Source organism: Lithobates pipiens, unplaced genomic scaffold (assembly GCF_037356315.1).
Source record: "Lithobates pipiens isolate NorthernLeopardFrog02 unplaced genomic scaffold, aLitPip1_a1.2 Scaffold_23, whole genome shotgun sequence".
Classification (NCBI taxonomy): Eukaryota; Metazoa; Chordata; class Amphibia; order Anura; family Ranidae; genus Lithobates; species Lithobates pipiens.
This window is the reverse complement of record NW_027507785.1, coordinates 192,830,056-192,841,532: the sequence shown is the minus strand read 5'-3', so window position 1 is coordinate 192,841,532 and position 11,477 is coordinate 192,830,056. Positions and strand designations below refer to the sequence as shown.

General features: G+C 43.7%; 1 protein-coding gene across 4 annotated transcripts in view; it reads right to left on the bottom strand.

Moving 5' to 3' along the window:
- LOC143928083 (uncharacterized) overlaps positions 1-11,477 on the bottom strand; it is a 111,800-nt gene that overhangs the window by 36,968 nt on the left and 63,355 nt on the right. The gene's annotated exons all lie outside the window — the stretch shown is intronic.

The window sequence follows — 11,477 nt, the reverse complement described above, 5'->3', positions numbered from 1 at the left end:
AAGGTTCCCTGATAGGGCCTGGGGTGGAGCCATGCTTAGAGGAGAGGTTATAAAAACCACCAGGTGAAAGTGGCTGGCCTCTTAGTCTGAACACATGAGGGGAGGTAAGCAAACAGGAAGATCACTGCATAACTATGACATCACCATAAAGTAATTTGTGAGTGAGGGAGACAGTGTGGATGCATATACCAGGTCTCCAGGAATTACTGTTTGATGACAAAGCTGTAATTTTGGCATTAACTGGGGAAAGCGCAATTACCTTGTAAACACATGTAGTCCTAAAAAACCTGATACACTGCTTCATACTATGGTATGTGTTGGAATACATTGTTCATGTATTTTCTGCAACACCTACATCAGCCAGTAGATGGCAGTGTTTATAAGTTTGTAGCTGCTGTATTGTAAACTCTGTCTTTTCTGTATTATACAAAGTTCCCCTTTTCCTGTCTGCAGTTAAGCAGCAAAGCCCATGTGGATTGTGCACTGTCTGTCCTACAGGGCTATATACAGAATTTCTAACAGGTTATGGGGCCAGGCACCCAAGTCATAGCCTACTACAGCAAAGTAGTGCAAGATACAGCAACAGAAATAAGTCTGCAACAGAATAAAGGAAAATGGCCAGTAACAGCTGCAACAAAGCTTTCAAAGGATTTTGGCCCAAACTTTTCTTGCATACACACGGTCGTACAAAGTTGTCGGAAAATCCAATCGTTAAGAATGAGGTGACATAAACCACATACATCAGGACTATAGAGAGGCCAGTAGCCAATAGCTTTTGTCTTGTTATTTATTCTGAGCATGCGTGGCACTTTGTCCGTCGGAATTGTCTACACACGATCGGAATTTAAACGATCGGATTTTGTTGTCGGAAAATTTTAGATCTAGCTCTCAAACTTTGTGTGTTGGAAATTCTGACGGAAAAAGTCAGTCGATCTGATTTTCCAACACCACGATCCGATCGCACATTTTCCGTCAAAGTCCGACCGCGTGTACAGGGCATAAGAGCTGTGAAAATGTGGAATAGACTCCCTCCAGAGGTGGTTTTGGCAAGTTCAGTAGATTTCTTTAAAAAAGGCCTGGATTCTTTCTTAAATGTACACAATATAACTGGGTACTGATATTTATAGGTAAACTTGATCCAGGGAAAATCTGATTGCCTCTTGGGGGGATCAGGAAGGAATTTTTTCCCCTGCTGTAGCAAATTGAAGCATGCTCTGCTGGGGTTTTTCACCTTCCTCTGGATCAGCTGTGGGTCTAGGATTGTGTATATGGGATTGTATTTTGTTTTGGTCGAACTAGATGGACTTGTCTTTTTTCAAGCTGACTAACTATGTAACTATATTTATTTTCCATATCTTTGACTAATTAATCTTCGTTATCTTCCATATGTTTTGCTAAATCATTTTGTAAATTAGGATTTAGCCTGGATTCACACTAGTGCAGCTGCCACATGATGCTATCCTCGGTGCATTTTTTGTGCTTTTGACAATTTTGTTATGCTTCATGCGGCTTTTGTTGAAAGAAGAGACTAGATTTTGTACAAAAGAAGTGCCTGTACCTTTTCAAAAAATGTGCTGCTGTTGCATTTTGTTGATGTGAACGCGCATCATAGCGAATAATGTAATTTTTATTGTCAAACAATGCAGCATGACAGCAACTGCATGATAATCTCTAATGTAAACGAGGGGCTTAAGGACCTCTTGCTCCATTTTCTGGTAGTAGAAGAGATGGTTTTAGGTCCCTTTAATTATAAAGAGTAATGGCTTTTTGGTTATAGTTCCTACACAAAGAATCTCCTACGAACATAAACTTTGCACTGGGTGAAAAGTGATCTCCAATAAAAGTTTTATTTTTCCTCTGTGGACAGGTGTGTAATTTACATTCCTTACAGTGTTATAAAGGTTGGTCTTTCACTATTACAGCTATAGACATACCAACTTTTTAATGAGGGACACCCGAGGAAGGATATAACCTTGCATAGTGTGCTGCGGGAAAAATGTGGGTGTGGCCAAACTTCTGAGAATGGGAGGAGCTTAAGGGGTGTCATTAAACAAAACTTCCTTGTACCTATAAACTATGCTTTTTTTATTGTTCTGCAAGCAAGGGTATCATGGATACATACAAACCCCAGCACATTCATTAAAAACAAAGCAAAAAAACATGCAGGGTTTGGAGTGCATTACGTACAGAGTGCAGGGTTCTGGGGTGAGCTATGAACAGAGTGCAGGGTTCTGGGATGAGCTATGAACAGAGTGCAGGGTTCTGGGATGAGCTATGAACAGAGTGCAGGGTTCTGGGATGAGCTATGTACAGAGTGCAGGGTTCTGGGATGAGCTGTGTACAAAGTGCAGGGTTTTGGGATGAGCTATGTACAGAGTGCAGGGTTCTGGGATGAGCTATGTACAGCATGCAGGGTTCTGGGATGAGCTATGTACAGAGTGCAGGGTTCTGGGATGAGCTATGTACAGAGTGCAGGTTTCTGGGATGAGCTATGTACAGAGTGTAGGGTTGTGGGATGAGCCATGTACAGAGTGTAGGGTTGTGGGATGAGCTATGTACAGAGTGTAAGGTTGTGGGATGAGCTATGTACAGAGTGCAGAGTTCTGAGATGAGCTATGTATTAGGGAGGCACAGTCGTGTAGCTACAGTGGGTACTGCAGAGCAGTGGGTACTGCTCTCGCCTAGCAGTAAAAAGGGTCTCTGGTTCAAATCCCAACCACAACACTACCTGCCTGGAGTTTGCATGTTCTCCCTATGCCTGCATGGGTTTCCTCCGGGTAGTCCGGTTTCCTCCCACACTCCAAAGACATACTAGTAGTTTAATTGGCTTCTGTCCAAAATTGGCCCTAGTATATCAATGTGAGTTGGGGACCTTGGATTATAGGCTCCTTGACGGTAGGGACCAATGTGAGTGTGCGATGTATGTGTTGAGCACTCCGTAAATGGACGGAGCTATATGGGTACCTTAAAATAAAGAAAAAAATAATAATATAATAGATGAGCATCTTAATGAGACACAATGTACAGTAATAGGGACAATTATAGACACGCGCCCACACTCAGGTTGAATTGGATGGACTGGTGTCTTTATTCAACCTTGCTAACTATGTATGTACAGAGTGCAGGGTTCTGGGATGAGCTATGTACAGATTGCAGGGTTCTAGGATGAGCTATCTACAGAGTGCAGGGTTCTAGGATGAGCTATGTACAGAGTGCAGGGTTCTGAAATGAGCTATGTACAGAGTGCATGGTTCTGGGATGAGCTATGTACAGGGTGCAAGGTTTTTGGGTGACTTATGTACACAGTGCAGGGTTCTGGGTTACGCTATGTACAGAGTGTAGGGTTCCAGAATGAGCTGTGTACAGAGTGCAGGGTTCTGGGATAAGCTATGTATAGAGTGCAGGGCTCTAGGATAAGCTATGTACAGAGTGCAGGGATGAGATAAGTACACAGTGCAAGGTTCCCTTTCACATGTTGTGAAGTACTGCAATCTTGGGCCCCGCCATGGTGGCAGAAGGCCAGGGCCTAGTCGCAAGTGCAACCTTTGCTGGTATTTCCGCCAGTGGTGCCAGTGTGGACTGTGAATGGTGTCAGTCAGTACAGTAGTGGATGTGGTCGGTACGGCAGTGGACGTGGTCAGAAGGGCAGTGGACGTGGTCAGTAGAGCAGTGGATGTGGATAGTAGAGCAGTGGATGTGGATAGTAGAGCAGTCTCGGTCTGATTTCATGGTTTCTGACAGTAGGCGAAGGCCATGAATTCAGAAGATACAGTCAATCCACTTGTTGGTAATATTTTTTCCAGATTGGATAAGCAAGATCACTGCATGGATCAGTTTGCCATGGCAATACAAACGCTCCTGAGTCGCACGGCTCACCTGGAATCTCCCACTCTGGCTGCTCCGGTATGACCTGCTTTGCAGGCCATCCCTGCTGCTGCGCCAGTCTCTGTGCAGGCACCCGCCTTGAGTATTCTCTATAAAAGGTCTGTCTGGTTCCGCTCCGCTTCTCCGGTGATTTGGGGACGATCCAGTTTAATGCGGAGGGTTTCTCAAACAGGTTGAGATATACTTTGAGATGCTGCCCCAGGTGTTTCCCACGGACAGAAGCAAAGTAGGTTTTGTGATATCTTTTCTTTCTGAGAGAGCCTTGGCCTGGGCAAACCCTCTATGGGAGATGCAAAAACCTGTTGTCTTGAGTTACCCTGAGTTTGTGGCCTCCTTTAAAAGGGTATTTGACATTCCCGCACGCTCCACTTCTGCTGCCAAGTGCCTCATGTCCATCAGAGTACGAGAACTGTTGCCAACTACACCATTGAATTCTGTACCCTGGCAGCAGAGGTTACTTGGAACAATGAGGCCCTCGTGGCTGCTTTTTCTCATGGTCTCTCAGATTCCATCAAGGATGAGATAGCAGCCCGAGATATACCCACTGAGCTGGAGAAGTTTATCACGTTTGCCATCCTCATTGGCTCCAGACTCAGAGAAAGATTCTTTTAAAGAGCACTTGCGGAAGCCTCCTGTACATTTGCCTTCGAGCTTTGCAATCCCACCCATGCCTTCCTCACCTCCCATGCCTCCTGGTACTGAGTCGTTCAGTGAAGAGGAACTCATGCACGTGGGCTTCAGGTGTCTCTCTGAGGATGAGAGAACCTTTAGGAGGAGGGAAAAATTGTGCCTTTATTGTGGCCACTTTTTTAAGTCTTGTCCTATCCGTCCAGGGAACACAAAAACCTTGAGGTCCTGTCACGGACAGACCTTACGTGGCGTTGTTTCGTCCCCAGTTATCCAGAAGGATAAGCCCCTGGTTTCGGTCACCCTTTCTTGGGCTGAGTCAGCCATCAAAATACAGGCTCTAATCGACTCTAGGGCTGCAGGCCTGTTCATTGATGCTGCCTTTGTATCAAAGTACTCGATTCCACTACAGCTGCATGACACTCCACTTGCCATTGAGGCCCTAGACGGGGGACCTCTACAGCCTGCCCATGTGACTGATGAGACTGTTCCGTTGTCCATGGCCATAGGGGCCCTTCACCATGAGATAATCCAATTCCAAATTATTTCCTCACCTAAGTTTCCGCTGGTTATTGGCTATTGGCACAACCCTTCTTTTGATTGGCTCCGTGCTGAGGTTCTCTCCTGGTCACCACAATGCAGTGAGACATGCTTCCAGAAGATAGCCAAGGTCCTGTGCACCTCTTCACTCTCCTCCCTGCTGGAGGAATACCACGATTTTAGCAATGTCTTTGACAAAGGTCAATCCGGTAGTTTGCCTCCACAACGGTCGTATGATTGCGTACTTGACCTTCGACCTGGTGCCATACCCCCTCGTGGTCGGGTTTACCCTGTGTCGGTCTTGGAGGATAAGGCCATGGAGGAGTATGTTGCAGACGCACTTTCTCTAGGTTTCATCCGCAAATCATCGTCTCCTGCTGGTGCTGGTTTCTTCTTTGTGAAGAAGAAGAGTGGTGAACTGAGACCTTGTAATGATAATAGGGGTCTCAATCATTTCACGATTAAGAATGCCTATCCGATTCAGTTGATTACAGAGTTATTTGACCGCCTCAAGAGACCAACGGTTTTCACAAGGCTTGATTTGAGAGGGGCATACAATCTCATGAGGACTAAGGAGGCCATTATGAGTACTTTGTAATGCCTTTTGGCCTTTGTAATGTCCATGGCAGTTTTCCAGGAATTTATTAATGATGTCCTCCGAGATTTGTTGGAGTTATGTGTGGTGGTTTATCTCGATGATATCCTCATATTTTCCAAGTCCCTGAAGAGCCACCACACAGATCTCTGTTGTGTGCTTCAGAAACTAAGAGAGAACAATCTTTATTGTAAACTGGAGAACTGCGAGTTCCATCATGAACAGGTTAAATTCCTGGGCTATGTCATTTCCACTGCTGGTTTTTTGATGGACCCAGAGAAACTTTCAGCAGTCCTACAGTGGCCACCGACCTGTGGGTTTACGTCCTCTACAGCATTTCCTGGGCTTTGCCAACTATTATTGGAAGTTTATTCGTAACTTCTTAAGAGAAAAAAATAGAAAGACAAAACCGCACTGTCTAAAAAACACAACCACAATTAGCTGCCTGCACAACGGAAAATCTATGTGATAAAAGCAATATAAAGTAATAGTCAAGTACGGCGCTGTTAATGAAATATAGGTAAAGTGCTACAACCAATAAAAGACTGTATGCAAGGTGCTACAACCACTGAAAGACTGTGTATGCAATAACAAAGTATCTGTATAAATATATACTGTGATCATCCAAATAAACAAAGTATCTGTGTAAATATAAACAGAAATAGTCAAAATATGAATTTAAGTAAACAATAATGATATATAGTGTGCAAAGAATATTAAGTCCCATTTGTACACAGAAAATCCAAATAGATGTTGTAAAAATTCAAAAAGTGTGTAGTGACACTAAAACTATCCACCGTAATAGAAACAAAGGTGCAAAAAACTAAATAAAATCCTATAAGTCCATGAAGAGTCCAAAGAATGCCGTAGATACTGAAAAAACAAGTGATTTGTCTGAAGATAACCACCACCTTATGGAATAAGGCTTACCGGAAGCGATAGACCCAACTAGGCTTATGCCCACTGAGTCATTAAGGCTTAACAGTGTAATTACACCTGGGGTTGTTATATCTCTGAACTTCCACACACATCAGACATTTGGATTAGACTCTTCCATATGTGAATTGTAAAGGGATCCGAAATATAGTAGCTAAGTATACACTGTGAGTCTGTCCCAGGTTACATGTACCAAAAAAGGAGGAAATGGAGCCACATGGTGTATTACCGTTATATAAAAAAGTTTAATCAATAAAAAATGGATACTCACATGTGAGAAGACATAAAAGAAATGTACATTAAAATTCTGGCAATGCAGTGGCATCAGCACACTTCTTCCGACACGTTTCACCTTAATAAGGCATCATCTGGGGAGTAACTTCTTGTCTTTGGTCAAGCCCCTGACTGATATGACCAGAAAGGACGGTAACCCACAGAGTTTGTCTTCGGAGTCCATTAAGACCTTTGAGAGTCTCAAGGCTGCCTTTGTTTCTGCTCCTGTGTTGGCACATCCTGATTCTGGGTTACCCTTTATCCTTGAGGTTGATGCTTCTGAGCCTGGTGTTGGCACCCTTCTGTCTCAACGTCCTAACTCTGAGAGCGCTATGCATCCTTGTGGCTACTTTTCCAAGAAATTGTCAGCTACAGAGTGCAATTACGAGATTGGTGACAGAGAGCTGTTGGCGATCATTTTAGCCCTGGAAGAATGGAGACCTCTCCTCGAAGGTACTACTATGCCGGTTCTCATTCTTACTGACCATAAGAATCTCACATTCATGTCTGAGGCTAAATGCCTCTCTCCCAGAAGGGCGTGATGGGCTCTTCTCTTGTCTAGTTTCAATTACACTGTCTCATTCTTACCCGGTACTAAGAAGGTAAGGGCTGACACCTTGTCACAACAATTTTCCTCCACTTCCAAGCTGGTGTCGGTTCCGGTTCCTGTGATTCTTCCTGACTGTATTCTGGCTATGGTTCGCACCAGTCTCATTTTTCCTTTGGGTGACAAAATTCTTGCTGCTCAGGTCCATTCTCCTCCTGAGAAACCTTGTAACCTCTGCTTTGTCCCAGAGAGTCTCTATACTGCCGTGCTCCAGACTTACCATTCTCCCAAGGCAGCTTGGGTCTACTGTAACTATGGGAAATTTTTATGATTTTCTTCACATAAATAGAGCTTTCTTTTGGTGGTATTTAGTCACTGTTGGTTTTTTTCTACAAAAAAAAAGACCAACATTTTTTGAAGAAAAAGTTTTAGTTTCTGTCAGTAAATTTTCATAAACAAGTAATTTTTCTCCTTCGCTGATGTGTGCTGATGAGGCGGCACTGGTAGGCTGATCTGATGGGCACTGATTAGGTGGCACTGATGAGGAGGCACTGATATTACACACTTCTGGTCACTGAAAGGTGGCACTAATGAGCACTGATAGGTGGCACTGATCGGCAACACTGGTTACTGATAGGTGGCACTGGTGGGCACTGATAGGTGACACTGGACACTGATAGGTGGCACAGGTGGGCGGCACTGATGGGCATTGATGGATGTCACTGATGGGTGACACTGATGGGCATTGAGTGATGGGCATTGATGGGCGTCACTGATAGCCAGCATTGCCTGGCATCACTAATGGGTACTGATTGGTGGCACTGGTGGGCAGTGATCGCTGGAACTGGTGGGCACTGATCACTGGCACTGATGGCACGCAATCAGGGCACTGATGATCAGTGCCCTGATTACATGTGTATATGTCTGCTGTGAGCAGAAGGTGCTGATCGGCTTTCCTCACCACAAACTCTGTCAGTGTGATGCGAGGAGCGCCGATTACCGGCATCTCCGTGTTTACATGTGACCGGTTGTGTTTGGACATAGCCGGTCACATGGTTAAAGAGCCGCGGCTCTTTACAGAGATTGGGGTCGCGCTGTGTCCTAGAAACATGGTATGGTCACGATCACCGTGCTGCGTGTCCCGGTGGGCACACGAGAGCGCTCTTTCTGGGACAACATCATATGACATCATCCCAGAATGAGAGCCACACCGCCCCTCCATCATTTGACGGTAGGCAGGCAGCAAGTGGTTAAAGTCCCACCCCTAGGGAATTTTTTCCTTTTCTGCTCCACATGGGACGTGGCACACTGGGGAATTTGTATCATAAGAACTCCTCTTTTATAGTTACTCCCAACAATCTTCATGTTACAGCAAAGATCCCTGGGATGTGTAGTCTAAGGGTACATGGGTGCAAAACAACTATCTGAAGGAGAACTATACAACTCATAAATCACTTTGTTGGACACACAAATATGAGGTCATTGGTTACACTGATTACCAAAAGAACAAGCGATGTCTAGAAACACTGAAAGGTATGGTGCTTTCTGCTGGTAGTCCATATTGCTACATCCTCCCCCCACTTGAAAGTCTTTGGTCCCTAAAGATAGGGCATAACCTAGAATCTGCGTGAAGCTAATCAATTGTCTACTAAACTAGAGACTGCAACAGATAATAAACTGGCTTAATGAAGGATCCTCTGATAATAAACTATATATATAAACAGGAGAGGAAGCCGTGTTAAGTTTATGACCAAAAGTAGATCAGTGGCCCACCCAGTAGTGTCAGAGGGTGGATCAAGGTCATCCTTCACCAAAGACTCAGTGAAGGAGGCAAGTGCTTGACTGGGTCATTGAGCAGTGGGTATGAGTTCATCTGAGTCTTCTGCAAGAGTGTCGTAGGTCAACCTTTTGGGGGACATATCTTTTGTCTCAAAAAACAAATAGAGAAACATTCCCGTAGGGTTTTTTAGCAGCAATTTGAGAGACACAAAATTTCATAAAAATCCAAAAGTTTTTATTTAACACCAAATGATGAATTACATAGTGAAAAAATGAACTTGGTTAAAATGTGAGCTCTGGTGTATACAGGGATTATGCAAGTATTGATGAGAAAATATATACAATCTCACATAGGAAATGATTATCTATGATTTCAATTAATAATCCTAACATGTAGTTCCTATATTCATAATTCAGAGAGCCATTTGATGTGTGGAAATACCCCAATGCATTTCAACCTGGAACTAATAACGGTCTTCTTCAGGTTTTTTTTTGTATTTCTGTTGATACAGCAAATGGATAATTGTAAGTATTAAACTTCACTAGAGAAGCAATTCATAAGTGTCTACACAGGAGTATATTTACCCTTTCCATCAAGAGCATGCATTTAAACCAGAGACTTTCATTAAAAATAATTTTTTGTATATTTTTATAAAATGTATTTAATAAAATTTTTTAGATGCAACCCCCCACTCTCACTAGCAGGTGTTTTGAGCCGTGTAGCTTCGTGACCACTTGTAGGTCACACAGGGGCACCAGTCGCACACCCCCACCCCAGGAGGTTTATTATAGACATGGTCAGCGGTGCGGTGGAGTCCAGGATCACCTCTGAGGGAGATTAACGATTTTAATGGAAGTCTCTGGTTTAAATGCATGCTCTTGATGAAAAGGGTAAATATACTCCTATGTAGACACTTATGAATTGCTGCTCTAGTGAAGTTTAATGCCTACAATTATCCATTTGCTGTATCAACAGAAATACAAAAAAAAAACCCTGAAGAAGACCGTTATTAGTTCCAGGTTGAAATGCATTGGGGTATTTCCATACATCAAATGGTTCTCTGAATTATGAATATAGGAACTACATGTTAGGATTATTTATTGAAATAATAATCCTTTCCTGTGTGAGATTGTATATATTTTCTCATCAATACTTGCATAATCCCTGTATACACCAGAGCTCATATTTTAACAACATTTTTTCACGATGTAATTCATCATTTGGTGTTAAATAAAAACTTTAGGATTTTTATGAAATTTTGTCTCTCTCAAATTTCTGCTAAAAAACCCTACGGGGAATTTTTCTCTGTTTTTTGCTTCATATTGGGTTGCGCAGCTTCCTCAGACCCACTTTGTATGTCCATCTCCCTCTTTTTGCACATCTTTTGTCTCAGCCAACAATGTATGTCTTCCAGTGACTCAGGTTCCTGTTCCTTTCCTGAATAACTGCATCCGGCTTCCCTTTCAGAGCCTACCTTGGTCTCTGGCTCTATTTCAGGTTCTGGTTCTATTTCAGACTCGGGTTCGTGGGCTATCTCTCCCTCCGTTATGTTAGTAGGAGGGATGAGTGCATCAACCATATCAGACACTTCAGTCAAGTGAAGGCCTGTCCCAAGACAGTCTTCTTATTCAGCCTCAGGAACAAGGGAATCATCTCCCAAAGAGTGGACCCACAACCAATCCAGAGGTAATTCATTGCTTTATTCTTCTGAAGATGAGAGAGGACATGGCTTTCTGACCCGAGGCCTCAATCTTGGAGACATTGGGCTCAGAGTCAGAGGCTCAGAGTCAGAGGCTGAAGGGACACGGACAGCCTCTGAGATAGGTAACAGATGGTTCTGATGCCAAGTCTTTAGAGGCCCAGTCTTCCCTTCTGGCCTGATCTGATACACAGGAAGTCTAGGCAGTCATTTGCAAACAATGGAAGGTTGGGAACGCCATCGATCAGCTAGCTTATGCTTCCCAGGCACCCCTAGATTGCACAACAACACCCAATCCCCAGGTTGTAGATCCTGAACTCTCACTTTAAGATCAAAGTTGCTCTTATTCCTTGGTTCTCTGATGGTGGAGGCTTCCTTGGCTTTCTCATAAGCTACCTTTAGATTCTTCCTTAGCCTGTCAATGTATCACTTATAAGAGGCTTAAGAGGTGTGATCCATGGAAATTCCAAATGCTAGGTCCACTGGTAAGCGAGCCTCGCTCCCGAAGATCAGTCTGTAAGGGGAGTATCTCCCGTAGAATCATTCAAGGTGCTATGCATGGACGATTGCAGCGATGTGGTCTCCCCAATGTTGT